This window comes from Girardinichthys multiradiatus, chromosome 3 (genome assembly GCF_021462225.1).
Source record: "Girardinichthys multiradiatus isolate DD_20200921_A chromosome 3, DD_fGirMul_XY1, whole genome shotgun sequence".
In the NCBI taxonomy this organism is placed as follows: Eukaryota; Metazoa; Chordata; class Actinopteri; order Cyprinodontiformes; family Goodeidae; genus Girardinichthys; species Girardinichthys multiradiatus.
In genome coordinates, this window is record NC_061796.1 from 14,355,421 (window position 1) to 14,371,371 (window position 15,951).

The 15,951-nt window shown below is 40.0% G+C and overlaps 1 protein-coding gene across 5 annotated transcripts in view; it reads right to left on the reverse strand.

Annotated features, from left to right (window-relative positions):
• The window catches only part of zhx2a (zinc fingers and homeoboxes 2a), a 30,300-nt gene extending 17,801 nt beyond the window's left edge, over positions 1-12,499 (reverse strand). The window contains exon 1 of one of the 5 annotated variants that reach the window (XR_007037213.1): positions 11,112-12,499. The gene's annotated coding sequence lies outside the window, so the exon portion shown is untranslated. The remainder of the gene's footprint in view (positions 1-11,111) is intronic. The other 4 variants (XM_047358450.1, XM_047358440.1, XM_047358431.1 and 1 more) reach the window with 4 other exon arrangements.
• Between the last annotated feature and the right edge of the window lie 3,452 nt (positions 12,500-15,951).

The following is a 15,951-nucleotide window of genomic DNA, read 5'->3' on the forward strand; positions in this document are numbered from 1 at the left end:
ATATGACGTATCAGAAACTATTTTTTTTTTACTACAGAGGGCGTGCCCTCTCTGCTCTGGTAGGTGGACTCTGTGGGGTGTGCCGCCCTCTCCAGTCGTGTCCAGCGCGTTATCCCGTCGTCATCCACAAGTGAGCCACTGCAGCGAGGAACTACAATGTGTGTGTGTTGAAGGATTTGTGTGGGTGAGGAGAAGCTCCAGCACAATTGCAGCATGTCCCAGAAGGAAGGAGATGGAGGCTGAATTTTGGACTGTCGCAGAATTAATTTAAATCTCATCACGCGGCTCCTCGGGAGCAAAGCGAAGTGCTGCACTGTGTTTGAGTGCTCGCTATGTTCTGCATAGCAACAGAGCAGTGCTACTTTTGCTGGCCTCTTATGGAGACTACTATAAATGAGGCTTGATAACAAAAACTGAATCAAAATCTAACCTGTAACATGTTTCTGTTGCCAATATTTACACCATAAATGTCTGAAATGACACCAGAAGGTAGGAAAAATAAAGATGAACATACTGTACTAAGGGACACGTTTTGCAATATGGAAATAACCCTCCACTCTACAGTGGTCTCACTGAGCTGAAATGTCAATAACATTTGCAGTTTTTTTTTAAACAAAGTAGTCTTCTGCTAGGTGAGCTTGATCTCGGATATTCATATGGATTTTTCTCTGACACACATCATCTACCAAACGCTGCTGCAGATCAAATACACACACATCAGTGGTTTTCTCCAGTACGACAACACACTCCGCCTCGCAGCAAATACTGCTCAAAAACGGTTTGCTCTGGTCTCAAACATCCCAATCATCCCTTTAATGCTCATTAAATGTGTGTGATAAAAAAATAAAAGCCACAGATCACCATCCTGCTAATAAGGGCACCCTGATGATCTGCAACGTCCTTTTGCCTCAGACCTCAGGACAGTAGATGTGTTTTGGATGCAGGACAGGGGGACTACAGAATATTGAAGGTTGTTTGAATGGAGTTCTGTTTTCCCCCTTATTTAAAAAGCTGTATAAATTTAATTAAAAACTAAGGGAAACAAACCTGACTTTCACAGTTTCACCCTTATTAAAGCCATCTAGATTCAGTAGAGGGAAAAGGCTGTTCTGAAGTTGACCTGAAAATGTTCATATCTGCTTAACTTGGCTTGTAAAAAACACAGAAAACAGATTTGTTCTTTTCCCCTCAGTACCTGTCTCCTAAAAGAACGCACAGCTACACTGGGACGCATATACAGGGCAGGCTATAAAAATATCCAAGCGCGGATGGTTGGGTTTCTATGGAAACGCTGTAACCAACAGAGACGGAGGGGGTGGGTGGGGTGTATGCTTCCATCCTGGAGCAGAAACCCCGCAGAGGTCGGAAACCGTCACGCCAGCTGTGAAATCCAGCTCGACTACACCTCTCAGAGCGACAAGCGCCCAGCTTGTTCTGAACAGTCTGGCAACTTTATACAATTCAGTCTGAATAACTTCATCAGAAGTAAAGAACACCGCGTCCAGTAAATCCCTGTACAGATCAGGGCCACAGCTAGGAGGGAGTTGGCCTGCTTACACTAACCGACATTAACACCACCTGAGGCCAGGATGGTGGTGAGTTTTAACAGAGTCTTGCACGTCCCTCAAATACGTTTTGCATTTGCCAATTTTACAGGCCACAAACGTCAGTGTATTTTAATGGGATTCAAGGTACTGCATGATCGTGAAGTGGAAGGAAAATGATACATGGTTCTGATGTTTTCTTACAACTCTGAAAACTCTGTGGTGTGCATTTGTATTTAGCCCCACCGAGAACAATCTAGAACATGAAGATCTAGAGCAATCTTCCGTAGCAACAAGCATTGCTGTTTTTGGAGTGCATCCCTACCAGATTTGTACACATGAGTGAAAACTTTACCCACTCTTTTTTAACAAAATAACTTCAGTTCATTCTCAATTAGATTTATCTCTGAACTTTGACTGGGCCGTTCCAACACAGGTCAAAGCTTTGATCTAGTCCATTCCATTTAGGATTGTTCTCTTGCTGGAAACTCCCATCCGGGTCTCAAGTCTTTTGTGGGCTCTATCAGGTTTCCTTCCAGGATTGCCCTGTAATTCTTACAGTTAAATGCAAAATTATTCAAAACCTTTTTATAGTTGCTGGCCGGTGGTGAAACAATTAATCGGATTAATCGATTATTGAAATAATTGACAACTAATTTAGTAATCGAATAATCATTAACCGGAGTATTCAGACTCTAAAACATGCCATTTGGTGAAAGAACAACCCACTCAGAACAGTAAATAAATTGTACAAATAATTTATACATTTTGTATTTACGTGTGAAAAACATTTTTGTCCGTAAATACGCTCTATTCAAAACTGTGGGATAGTGGCACAGCTTTAGCTTCACCTTGTTCAAATTCCGTAAAAAATCTCCAAGTAAGCACCTTCTGCTACCTGATTATTAATTGGTTAATTGAAAAGAAAGTCAACAGATTAATCGATTAGCAAAATAATCGTTAGTTGCAGCCCTATTGCTGACCATATTTTCACAGGTTTCCAATGATATTTATTAAAATTTTACAAGTTTGTGTTTGTAGTGTAACAAAAAGTGAACAGGTTCAAAGTCTAAATACTTTTGCATGGGCCATGGAACCATACATAAAACCACAAAGGGGTTGAGATCATAACCAGCAATAGAATGAAGTGAGCCCTTTCACAAAGAGTCCTGTATTTCCTTATGGCCTCCGCTGTTTGGATGATCCGAATTAAAATCTGCTCTTCCATGCTGCTACCCCTAACAAAAAGCGACCCTGATGAACATTAATATATGAGTGAGCATCTGTTTAACACAGAGTCTGTAACAAAGGCAGAAAACACTCGTCTTGACAGAGTTCTGTTACAGCAAATTCAGAAATACTGGATTAAAGCATACTTTAACTTTTTTTTTTTTTTTTTTAATGGGGCCTCAGATATAATGATCCCCCTTTGACAAGGTTCTGCAAACCTCCTTCACCTCCTGTTGTTCAGTCTGGCCACTCCTCCATAAACTTCACATTCTCCTTTTCCTCTCTCCTACTGCCTTGTTCAAAACCAGCCAGCCACAGTAACACCGAGTTACTCTCGCCCGATGGTCCCAAACCAAGAATTTCCCAACTACATAAACCATACAAGAATGCTCTGCAGTTCTTTTCTCAAGGCGAATTCAATTTGAAATACCGGTAGTTTATTGATTAATGAGACTTTTTCTTAAGGTTGGAGAAATATTATCTAGCGCCAGACTGTAGACCCACAAGTGAGATGTTTTTGTAAATCTTCACTTATGCATTTCCCGCAGTCCAATCATGGAAAAGCAATCCTTTAGCATTGGAATAGGATATGATCCCATGTTTTTAGAAACTGTGTTTCCAGGTAAATCTTTGTATTTTCAATGAACCTCGACCACCAGTTAGTGCTCCTGGGGGGGCTGAATTTCCCACTTGTCAATCTATGCCTTCGCTGCAGTAGGTGGGGCTTTGGAGCCGCTCCTAGCAGTTTCTTGTTGGTCTCAAATGGACAAAAGAGTGTATGGAAGCTCTTCCAGTGGCTGACACAGTGCACAACGCCTATTAATAAGCTGCCTTGCTTATACTCTTCATTTTCCCTTTTACCCTCATAAACATAAGATTCAGAGTAGACACGGGGGATATGCAACACATGTTTATGCAGGAACCCCAACATGACATACAGTGCCTTGCAAAACTATTGATACCCTTTAAATGTAAATTTACATTTTATGCTACAACCACAAACTTGAACTTTCTTCAGACTTTATGTAACAGACTAACACAAAGTAGTGCATATATATGTGAAGTGGAAGAAAGGAAAGTTCAAATGTGATTACAGACAAAAATCTGAAAATGGTGGCATGCAACTATATTCGGCATCCCATGAGGCAACACTTTATGTACACACACCTTTCACTGTAACAAATCTTTTGGAATTTGAAATGTCTCCTATTTTCCTTAACTAAACAGTCCTTGTGTATGGAGAGCATCAGAACATTGATTTTCAAGTCAGTTTTGACCTGCATAGGGGTCATTCTAACACATAAATATGCTTTGACATAAATCATTACATTGTAGCCCTGGCTGAATGTTTATGCTTGTTGTCCTGCAGGAGGGTAACCCTCCACCCCAGAATCGAGTCCTCTGCAGCCTCAAAAAGGTTTTCTGACAGAATTGTCCTGTATTTAGCTTCATCCATCTCTCAAACCAGCTTCCTTGTCACTGCTGAAGAAAAGCATCTCCATCCAATGATGCTGCCACCACATTTCTTCATAGGAATGCCGTGCACTATTAGTTTCCTACCACACAGCATGCAAACCAAGATTCATTTTGATCTCATATGACCAGAGTACTTTCTTCCATATAGGTGGACTTAACATTTGCTAATTATGCAACTTTTAAAGACAATTTGTTGCTAAGTTTTTTGATTAAGGATATCAGAGTAAAAAAAAAAAAAAAAAAAAAAGGGAAACACTATTCAAAATGTTTCCATCGTAAGAGGATTTGTAAACAATACATAATTTTCCTTCCACTTCATAGATATGCAATACATTTCTGTTGGGTTTATCAAATAACGTCAAAAGAAAATACACAGAAGTTGGTGGCTGCAATGTCCCAGAACGTGGAAAGTATTACCCCATTGCTTTATGTGAATGTATTATCTTCGGGTTCAATGCAGGGTTTGCATAGCTTACAGCAGGACCTCTACAACACTGTCATTAATATGAAAAAAAGAAAGCTGCTGGATCATGTACAGAGGGATGTTTAATGGATGCTTACACATGCAGAAGCATTTCACCGTGAAAACTCCTTTGCACCGTATACTCAAATACAACCCAATTTCACTCTGACGTTCTAGGGATGAAGTACGGTGATCCATTGCTGATGTAGAACCTGGGTTCAAACCCAGTGTTTGCAGCCCTTCTCGCACAACAACACCATTATCTCATTTCTCCTTCACAATGCTCAGACATTCTTACCCCCATGTCTTGCTTTGTCACTCTCTAGCTCACCCAGTGTCACCTTTTGCTCAGTTTAGCTTTTACAGCACATTGAGAAGCAGAGACATAGATTTACTTCTGTGTTCTGTGCCACAGGATTTAAAAAGCAAAACAGCTGGCGACCCTAGTAAGATTAGGGTTATGCTCACAGACACATAAAAAATTGTTACCTTTTGTGCATTTTACCTGGAAATGTTCCTCTGATGGAATACTTCTAGAAATCCAACAAAGTCTTTGAGCCGGCATTTCAAAGCCATTTAGACTGAAAACTGAGACCAACATGAAGAGCTGCGTTTAAAAGCTAAAGAGCAAGAGGGACTTTAATCCACTTTTAATGTTTTCCCTTTTTGCATTCCCCCTCATCACTCTTATAAAGAGCAATTTAATTGTCTCATCACCGTTTTTCCCACTCTCAAACATCACACCTACTCCCAGTCACAGCTTCCACCATATGACCCACTCTGATTCCCTCCAGCCCACTCTCGGCCCCACCTACAGGTGATGAGCTCATCTCTGTGGTTGCCTTAGTCACCTAACAACACGTCTGAGAAGCTGGCAGAGAGGAGGACCTGAACCAAAAACACAGGAACAAAGCCCTGTGTTAGACGGTAGTGATGTCACCACGAGGTCTGGCTGAGCACGGCGGGCCGTGATGACAGCAGCCTCCATCCTCCAAGCCTGTGATGACTCATTCAAGTGTTCCACAGAGAGAATGGCCAGCCATTATACAGCTCAGGATGAGATGTGGAAATCTGATGTATGGATGGAAGGATGACAATGGATGGTTCTAATCACCATGCAAAACCAGAAAACATGTTGAAAACGTTGGAACAAAAATGAGGCCAAATGCACTTTCCCTTGTGATCAAAACATAAAATGCCCTATTATAACCATGTCTGGGTGGTCTCCATAACAATCAATGCAAGATCAGAGTTCTGGATATGCTACAAGGAGACACGCAACTTTCAAACTACATCCTTACATTGTTTACATTAAGCAGATACATGATTTTGTTAAGCAATTTTGAGTCAGAAACAACACATCTATGAGTGGTGAACCATTTCTCTCACAGAAGAACCAATGACAGCATTGTTAAAAAATAGAAGATCTGTACAATCAAGAAATACCTCAAATAGAACCTGTCCGACAACTTGAAGTAGGCTAAAACGTAGATTTCAAGAATGAACACATCACACACCAACCTAAAAAAACTCAAGAACAGAAGGGAAAGAAAGTCTCCATCAGCTCTGAAAAGGTTACAAAACCATTTCTAAGGCTTTGGCTTTCCAGCTTACGACAAGGAGAGCCATTATCTGCATATGGAAAGGAAACATGGAACAGTGGTGAACATACCAACAAATGGCTGGCCTATTAATGACAAAAGTGTCACTAAACAACTGAGAACAGCGTCTAAAGCACTGCATGCATCACTAGCCTCAATTAAGGCATGATTCAACAACAAGCTCCCCAAGACTTTGAGGAAAATATTATGTGGGCTGACAATACAAAAGCCAAATTTTCTGCAAGGTGTGTGTGTGTATGTCTGTTACATCTGGTGCAAAACTACCAACATTCAGAAAAAAAATATATAACATGTTGATAGCGTAATGATCTGGGCCTCCTATGCTGCTGCAGGACCTGGATGACTTACTATAACTAATGGAACTATGATGTAGGAGAATGCTCAAGGGCACTTGGGATTTGCAGCAGAATAATGATTTGAAGCACACCAGAAACACACCTGTGAATGTCCTGGGTTCAATTCTCGGCCGGGGGTCTTTCTGCATGGAGTTTGCATGTTCTCCCCATGCTTGCGTGAGTTTTCACCGGGTACTCCGGCTTCCGCCCACAGTCCAAAGACATGCCGGTTAGGTTAACTGGTCACTCTAAATTGCCTTTAGGTGTATGAATGAGTGTGTGCATGGTTGTGTGTTGCCCTGCGATGGACTGGCGACCTGTCCAGGGTGTACCCCGTCTCTCGCCCATAGACTACTGGAGATAGGCACTAGCTTCCCCGTGACCCACTATGGAATAAGCGGTAGAAAATGACTGACTGACAGATAATTCTTATGGTTTAAAGAAAACTATTGCTGTGTTTACATTAAAACTAGTTCAATAATACAGGTCAGCCAAACTGTCCCTTACTGCCCCTCGCCATCCACACACATGCAACCACATCGCTGTGTGTTTGGTTTCTGGAGGGATTTATCCTCTCATTCTCAACTTTTCTGTTTAAAACCATTTCTAACAAAATGGTGTTTAGGCTATATATTATTTGAGATTTTCCATGCACGGCTGATCTGAGTCCTAAAAAATAGATAAAGAAACATTTTGTGCTAAACATCTGTAAATCCATAAATAAACTTTTGATAAAGTAAACAAAAACCCAGAATAGTGGAAGCTAACATGCTAGCAAGACGTACGCTGTATCACTCTGCCTCATCAGCTGGTCGCGAGTCCCCTGGCATAACTTTCAAACAAATTACGCTCAGAGGGCTTAGAGGGACAAATACGAGATGCTAGAGCCAGTTTAAAACAGTAGCCTGCTCATTTTGTCTTTGTTTTAAAAGCATATTCAGTTTTAGAGTGGCTGCTCTCTGATTGCTAATGGATGGAAGGCTAAAGCAAAGAAAAGCACATTTTTCTGCCACCTTTCTACAGTTCCTAAAGAGAAATCAGAATCAGCCTAAATCTGTATTGCAAGGTCAAAGCATTACCAAAACAGAAAACAAGAAATCAGGACTGAAGCCCTGATCAGTGCATCTCTAATCTAATATGGTAAATGTGTTGTATTACGCAGTGCTATTTTCACTTGAATACAATTAGTCTTCTAAGGGTTTTAGGCCTAGTTGTATACATTACAACCACAGAAAAACTATTTATAGCCTGTCTGTTTTGGTTCTATAATATATTTCACATTGTATAAAAATCAAAGCACAACAATGGCAGTAATTCAGAGTGAGTAATGTAGTTATAAAAGGCCTAAGTTTACTAACTATCTATATGGTAAAGTTTTTAAAATGCTTAGATAGAGTTCTGTTAAACCGTATATTTGGACAAGCTGGGACCAATCGAAAGTATCAACAGGGCGCAGGTCAGAATCCTTTTAACTGGTACACTTGTTTTCCTTCATTTATTAAACTCACGTTAAATCTCAGACAAAAACAAGGACTGATGTCTTGTCAATGTCCACATTGGTTTCAGTAGGTGAACTTCCAGAAACATCCCGCTGCATGGCAACCCTCAACCATCACATGAACTTATTCTCTCCCGCTAATCTTTCTGGACTTCTCGCAGAAGAGACAAAAAGTTTGAAATAATAAAAACAAAGTGGTTTTGATCACTGCGGGAGTTTTGCGAAACACGAGCCTCGAATTTGCTGCTGTCAAACACGATTCCAACCTTGATTTCACAGCTTGCCTTTGGACTGCCTGAATAAATAAGCCTAAACAGAACAATCTCAGTGCTTTTCCTTCCTTCCGCTGCTCAAGTCTGACACGGGTTTGTGAAGCTGTTTGATCTAAACAAATGTGACAGAGCGAGTCTTGTTCATTTTCCACCATCTGACTATGGTAAACGGAAAAACCCCTCTAGGAACAAATAGAGTAGATAGCTTCACAGCTGGATGTTTTGATGGTGACATTCTGAAAGAGCTCAACATGTTGAGAAAGACCACATGCCCAAGACTGGGAACGAAAATTACAATAAAACAAGGAGAGATTTATTTTTATACTGCTTCTTCAAACAGAAGCACTGTGATGTAAATAAGCCCAATGATTTAAGGATGCATATGGCCTTTCTACTCCCTACTATAATCTAGTTTTTCCATTATTGTGCTAAATGCTGATTTCACACATTAAAAGGTCTAATCCTTTAAACCAAACAGAAAATAAGATCAGAAATTAAATATACATTTAACAAACATTTCTTGCATCTGTGAAACCTTATAAACTGTTTTTCTCGCATACAGGACTGGGCAGACTGATCTGTCAGATACGCGTTTTGTATGTTTTCCAGTAAAAAAAGGGCTCGGAAGAACAGCCGCCTTTGTGCAATTTAAAATGGGATGACCTGATTTTTAATCAACAGAAGCAGGTACACACTTGGATCGCCACAAAAAAAAAAAAAACTTTAGCCATTAGTCCAAATTATGCAACATTATCTCTGATGTGGAAGATCACAAGCTGAAGCAATGTGAAGAACAAACATGTGGCAAATTTCTCCTCAAAATTGGAAAGAACAGGAGTTCAAGCCTAAGCGAGCGCAGCCAAGTTTATTCTCCAGGGAGCAGCTGGTAACGGGCCTGACAGGAGGGTTAACTGCACTGTGATCAAAATCTCTTTACATCTTCTACGGGGGGGTGGGGGTGGCTGTTAAAAATGCAAAATACAGAACATCGGGTCATATAAGAGCTGGGAAAAAAATCGTTGGATGAACAACAGATTTCTCATGACGCACTGGATGAGAACTATTTATTTCCCCTGTCCAAATGCAATGAATCATCCTCACCATCACTTTTAAAATGCTCCTTTAATTTAATCTCACAGGCTGATTTAAATAGTCTTAAAGGCCACAGATACCATGCTGGAACATCTCCATTCTGGTTTTGTTTTTTATCTTCTACAGCCTTTCTATATTCTTTATATGATTTGAAGTAGAACACAAAAAGTCACGATTTTAAAGTTTGATAAATTAGCTGAAATGTCAACACAAATGTTGTTTTTCTTCTTCCCATTTTTAGTTTGTATCTTCACACAATTGAAATCAGTATTTTTAAGTTACAGAGGAAAAAAAAAAAAAAAAGATTGTAGGTTTTGAAGATAATAGGCAGTGGTGAATTGTTTGTACCCTAACAGCTGAACCCTGGCAATAAAAACAGGTGAGTAATTAACCAGAAGATGTCCTAAAATATGTTAATGAAAATATATAATTTTTTTAAAAGAACACTAATGAAAATAAAACAGAACATTTTGTTTTGTGTTTATTGGGTCAGTGACATCAAGAGGCAAAAGGACAGAGCAGATCCACAGGTATTAATAGACACTGTACACTCAAGCGACTTTGATGGATTTGACAGAAAAGTCTGCTCAAGTAGCTTTATATAAAAACTGTCACATCGATGTGACACAAACCTGTGACCCAAAGCTGTTCCAGTTATGGACAACACTTGCAGGAGATGTGGAGCAGGTGTTGTGGCTGTTTATGTCACCTCTGTGACCTTACCTAAATAATCCTGATGAATGCAGTGCCACCAGGACTCCAAAATGTGTCACTGGGTACATTAGGGGACACTTTGCCTCCGTGGAGACTGTGTGACAGACAGCTTGTAATGTGGGACACTCAGTCCATAAGTTGATTCTGAGCAATGACGAGAAAATATAAAGTGCCTGAGTTCTCAGGCTGTCCCTAGCTCACTGCGGTGAGAGAACCAGCACTAACAGCGCTGTGTGTCGGTGGGGAAGAGGAGGAGGAGGCATCACCAGGGGTAACGTTCCGCCTTCATCACAGAGCCTCCCAAATCAAAGTCTAGAAACAACCTCGGAGTCTAAAAGTTGCAGTGAAACCTCAGCACCGCGGACACAGAGCTGCTGCGTGGACTTTGTCGGTCCTTTCCACCGTGCCCAGCCGAGCCGTGAGAGTGGGACGCAGAGAAACACATTCTCTCCCCCTTCAAATGTTCCCCCTTCTCGCCATCGACGTAACAACATGTCGGCAGAGACGGCCATGTTTTGCTGGTTATGTCGACACGGGGGAGGAGGAAAAGTAGACACGATGTTTCTCCTCTCTGCCCGCTGCCGTCACAGTCGCAGCATATCAGAATGAAACTCTCACACGGGGCGTGAAAATATCCACTTAACTTCAGCAGAGGACACGCTGTGACCCCTGTACGCAGGTGTAAACGGCAGAGCCACGCAAAGTTCATGCGGCGAGGCAACTTAAAATGTTTACGCGGAGGTGTGTGGGCGTCACGAGGGACACAAACAAACAACTACACGCAGTTTTAAGTTGAGGGACTTTTGATAGACAGAGCCCTGGTGAGTCAACAGAAAACCAGAGGAAGAGTTAAGCCATTTCTTACCTGCCCACCCCTTCTTGACGCGACGTTCAGGTAGCGCGGTACAATCCCGAAGCGACCGATGGAGCAGCAAACACGCCGAAAGGGTTAGAAAGAGTCTCGACGCGGCCCAATAGCTTGACGAGACAACAGGCGACAGGGAACGGAAAAAACTGGCGATCACAAGGAGGATCTACGCCAAAACCCACATGATCGCCGACGTCAGAGTACGTATTTGCATGCCGTACCGGAGCGCCGGTGTCCGTCCACAGCGGCTCCATAACGATACGGACGTGAAAAGTTTGGCCGCCGGAGGAGGAAAGTGGAACAACTCTCCGTCCCGATATCAGGAGGGAACCTGAAGTGTCCACCAGGCATGTCCGCCGCTCTGAAAATGAATGAACTGCTTGTTGTTGCTGTCAAGTTGCCCCTTGATGATGTCCTCTGCTCGGAGCTCATTGAATATTACATCCACCGAGGGGGCGTCTGCCACCGCCCAAAGTCCCACCCTCCACCCATGACCACGCCCACGAGCCCCATCCCTCCGAAGCAGAGCTGCTGCAGTGCCTTCTCAGCTGGGGGCGGTCACTTCCAGCATGCAGCAGGGGGAAACCCGCATTCAGTTCTGCCTCTCCTTCATTCAAAGTTACAAACACGCTTTCTTCTGAATCTACAGAGGTTGGTGTAAGGTCAGATGAAAACTCAGTGAAAGTGACTAGAGGCCAAGCAGACACGCAACACTGAGCTCCTCTGGATTCATTCCAAAACTGCTGACCTTGACTCGGGCATGGACTACTCACCTACTTGGTGATAGATTTGAGAAAAACCCATATAGGAGAGTGAATTTTGTTATTTACAAAACGCAAAACCATAACAGTCAAGTGTAAAATTTAAATAAAGTTTGAAAGCAGTCATTTCAGCTGCAGAGTTTGATACCCTCTTAGACGACCAATGATTTTTCATCAGTTGTAACAGTTCTAAAAGAAAGTCCACCAAAATGAGGATAAAAAATGAATAAATAGACAAATAAAAAGCAAAACTGTAATATAATGTTAAAAGAAAATAACATAAATGTGAGGTTTTAGAATTTTTATGATTATCTCTATAAGCCATTAAAATACTCAACTCATACTCAGGATTACTATCAAAATAAATTAACATGCCATGTATAACAAGGTTTCAAGAAAATAATGCACAATTCAGTGACAGTATATGCGAGAGTTTGGCCTTTTTAGTTCTGTTCATCTTCGTAATTTATTACTCAACTACAAAATAACTCAGTTCAGGCCCCCTTTGGGTGCTGGTGATCTCTTGTATTTTTGACATGGAGTCGTCTCGCACTGATTGCTTCGTACGACAACGACGACAGTTAACATTTCGTGATGATGAAACAATTATATGCGTTCCAAGGGGACATTTGATTCCCATTATAGCAAATTTATAGATAATTTATCGATACATTTAAATTTATAGGTAATTTTGTATCACAGTAGCTCTCAAATGTGTAAAGAGTCCACATAAAATGCCAGATTGTTGTGATGTAACGAGAGAAGAATGAATTGCTACACATATAATGTGACATTTATCCTGTACAATTCATCCACAAAACAAACAAAACTGTTGAAAGGTCAAAACAAGTACATAAATCTGCACACCTAAATTAATATGTTATTAAAGCTCCTCTTTATCTTGACCTGCAAAAGTTCTCCAAATCTATCAGATTGTGAGGAAATATTTTGGTCACAGCCCTCTTCAGGTGACCCCTAAGATTTGCTGTTGTGTTTAGCTCTGGACTATGGCTGGACCATTTCAATTTTTTTTCTTTGCTCTCGTGAAGATATTTTATTTGGATGAATATTTGGACTAACTGTGACGCTAAAAAATAAAATCCATCTTTAGCTTTGTACCAGACACATGAAGGTGGTGGGCTAAAGTTGACTGTGGTTTGGAACTGTTCATAATTTATTCACTTTGACACAAAACACAGTTTCATCTGAAGAAAGCTAACCCCAGGGCATGATACTGCCACCACCATGTTTCACTGGGTTTTTTGGTCTTCATTGGTTGACACTCAGTGTTCTTTGTGTGTCAAACAAACCTTTTGAACTTGTGGCACAAAACTTTCATTTGACAAGTTTACTTTCATGGGATCATTTTCCCACAACCGTACTCTGTTTCCTGGAGATTTGGAGAACACAGGAGATTGTTGCCACATGAACAGTTTTCTTGTTTTAAATTCTTTAACACACTCCGTTTTTGTTTTGTGCCGCTCTGTTAAGTTTTTATCTAGTCTTCTCAAAAGTTTCGGGAAATTTGTCAATTTTTTTAATGTGCGATGTGTTCTTCATTCTACGATGGGATGGATATGAGTAATGCTCTTCAACTTTTTGTACCCTTCTCCTGTCTAATACATTTGTACAATCAGAACTTCTTGATCATTTGTAACCTCTCTGAGAAATGTGGCTTTAGGTTAAAGACACACATGAGGAAAATTCAGGAGAGTGCAAGTAGGAAAGCTGTATTTTATTTCATGTTAATCTGATTTAATATAATTGATGGAGTGTGTTAATTCAAGAAGACTGAATGATGGAGTTGCATCAAAAGGGTAGTTTTATAACTCCAAGACATAATGCCTACCATCAGAGCTCACGTTTGATCACTGGTCAAACCTAGAGTTCAGCGTTTTTAGGTGATTTAGTTATCTCCAAAATTCATCATAATACTTTTTTGAGAAAAATAAACTGATACCTTTGGGTAAAGTACTTGCATACATTCTTTTTCTGGATATAAGATGGAAGAAAGAACTTGAACATAATGCTAATGCGTAAGTACAAATTATTCAATGGTTGAATTAGTTTTTAAATGTTTTGATCATTGTCATATTAAATAATCTTTAATACTGTTCCTCTAAAATAAGGATTAGTAAAAAACTCAGCAAGATACTTTCAAAAACAATAAAAGAGAACAGAAAACGTTTTAGAAGACAAGGGAGGATGGTTACTACCTACTGGAGCATATTTTTTTGCCAACAATCCAGTAGAGGTTAAATATGGTTGGATGCAACAAAAATGGAAAAAAATATGTTTTTGATATAAAGCATATCTGAACCAGAAATTCTTGTGAATTGGACATAATAATCAGCAGTTTAAACAGCTGAATAAGTATTAGTTTATATATTTTCTGTTTTACTTTTTTTTTTTCTGTTTTACTAAGAAACCTGCTGAATATTTACCCCAGATTTGCAATGACAGCAAAATGTTAAAAAGAGAATTGTTTATCTATTGTATTACACATAGTGAGATGAAATGTATTCTCTGATCTGTGAGTGAAATAAAAGATCACTAGATGGTGCCAAGTGGCTGCATTAACACATATACACTGTATGGAACTTCACCAAAATTTTACACTGTGGAATTGGATCAACAAAGATATTTCTACAGCATGAATGGCAAAACTTGGATAATTGGATAGACTTTTAAATGAACCAATGTAGATATCTTGTATGACACTTCCTTCTAGTTACTTCTAGACAACTGATTCCAGGTCACATATACTGTAGGAGGTGAAGACTTAAAGATTAAATGGGATGAACTGTTTGGCCTCTTTTATAAAAAAAAATGACAGATGCAGCATTAGTGACATTATGTGGTCAGATAGAAGCCTGTAGGCAGGATGTTTTCTTGACTCATTTTTTTCAGGAGAACAAACTTTGCCTGACTTTGTTGAGCAACTTATTAAAGTTTGCTCATAATTTAAAGCTTTGGATTTCCTAGAAACATCAAACAGGACTGTGGGCGAATGCATCTATGTGTGTGTGTTTAGTTTCATTTAAGCAAAAGAAAAAATCAGTTTTCTTCTAAAACTATAAATAATAAAGCACATAAACTGATACAAAAAGGAACTGCAGTTAGGGCCAGAGGTTTTCATACTCTTGGCGGATTTAGGTTTAAAGTAACGTTTTCATTTAATCAACGTTGTTCTTCTGGCTTGAAGTATTATTAACATCTGGTCCCAAGTGAAGTCTGATCGATAATCTGTGGACAGAACTAAAGATTAGGGTGATGGTAAGAAGGCATTCCAACCTCAAATACTAGGAGCTCGTAATCAAAGACAAATCAATAAAATACCAGTAGAAACTTGAAAATCTGGTCAACAGTTATTTCAACCTGAAAAGACTCACAAATGATAGAAACACAGAGATGGCAATTAGAGAAGTTTATTAGCTGATGTTTTCTTTTTGCGCTCGGACCACGGTGGAAGACGTGGATGCAGATAATTACATGAGCTTGAATGAACATCTTAGGGTTAGAATTAGAGAAGTTTTCCCCCTGGGATCCTGATACTGGTGGTGGAGTGGAGGCCTGAGGAGATAAGGAAGTCGGAAGGAGCTTGAAGCCTGATGGTGGAGATGAGGTGGAATTTAGAATATTTTGAAAAAGTTCAAAATTTTTGGTCACTCATTTTAGAAAGTAAAACTCATACGTTCAAAAATTTGTTACACATAGAGTAATACATGCCAAGCCTTTATTTCTTGTTTGACTATTATGGCTTCTGAACATGTAATGAGGTTTTCTCATTACATGCAGAATCAACCAGGACAAAAGGCAAGTCAGGCTACGTTCTTAATGGTCAATTCTGAATTTTGTTGAAAACTTATTTTTGTTGAAGGGTCGTTCAAACTACTAATTAAATGCGACCGCCATCAGACTTCAGTCTGAATCGATCACGACCCCAATGCGACCCACATGTGCAGAAAGAGAATGTAGATGTCAGACCACAGCACACTGTTTATGGAATTAATAAAGGATGCGTCTCTGTGTTATTCAGTTGTTGAGCAATGGGAGCCGATAATATTACGTATCTG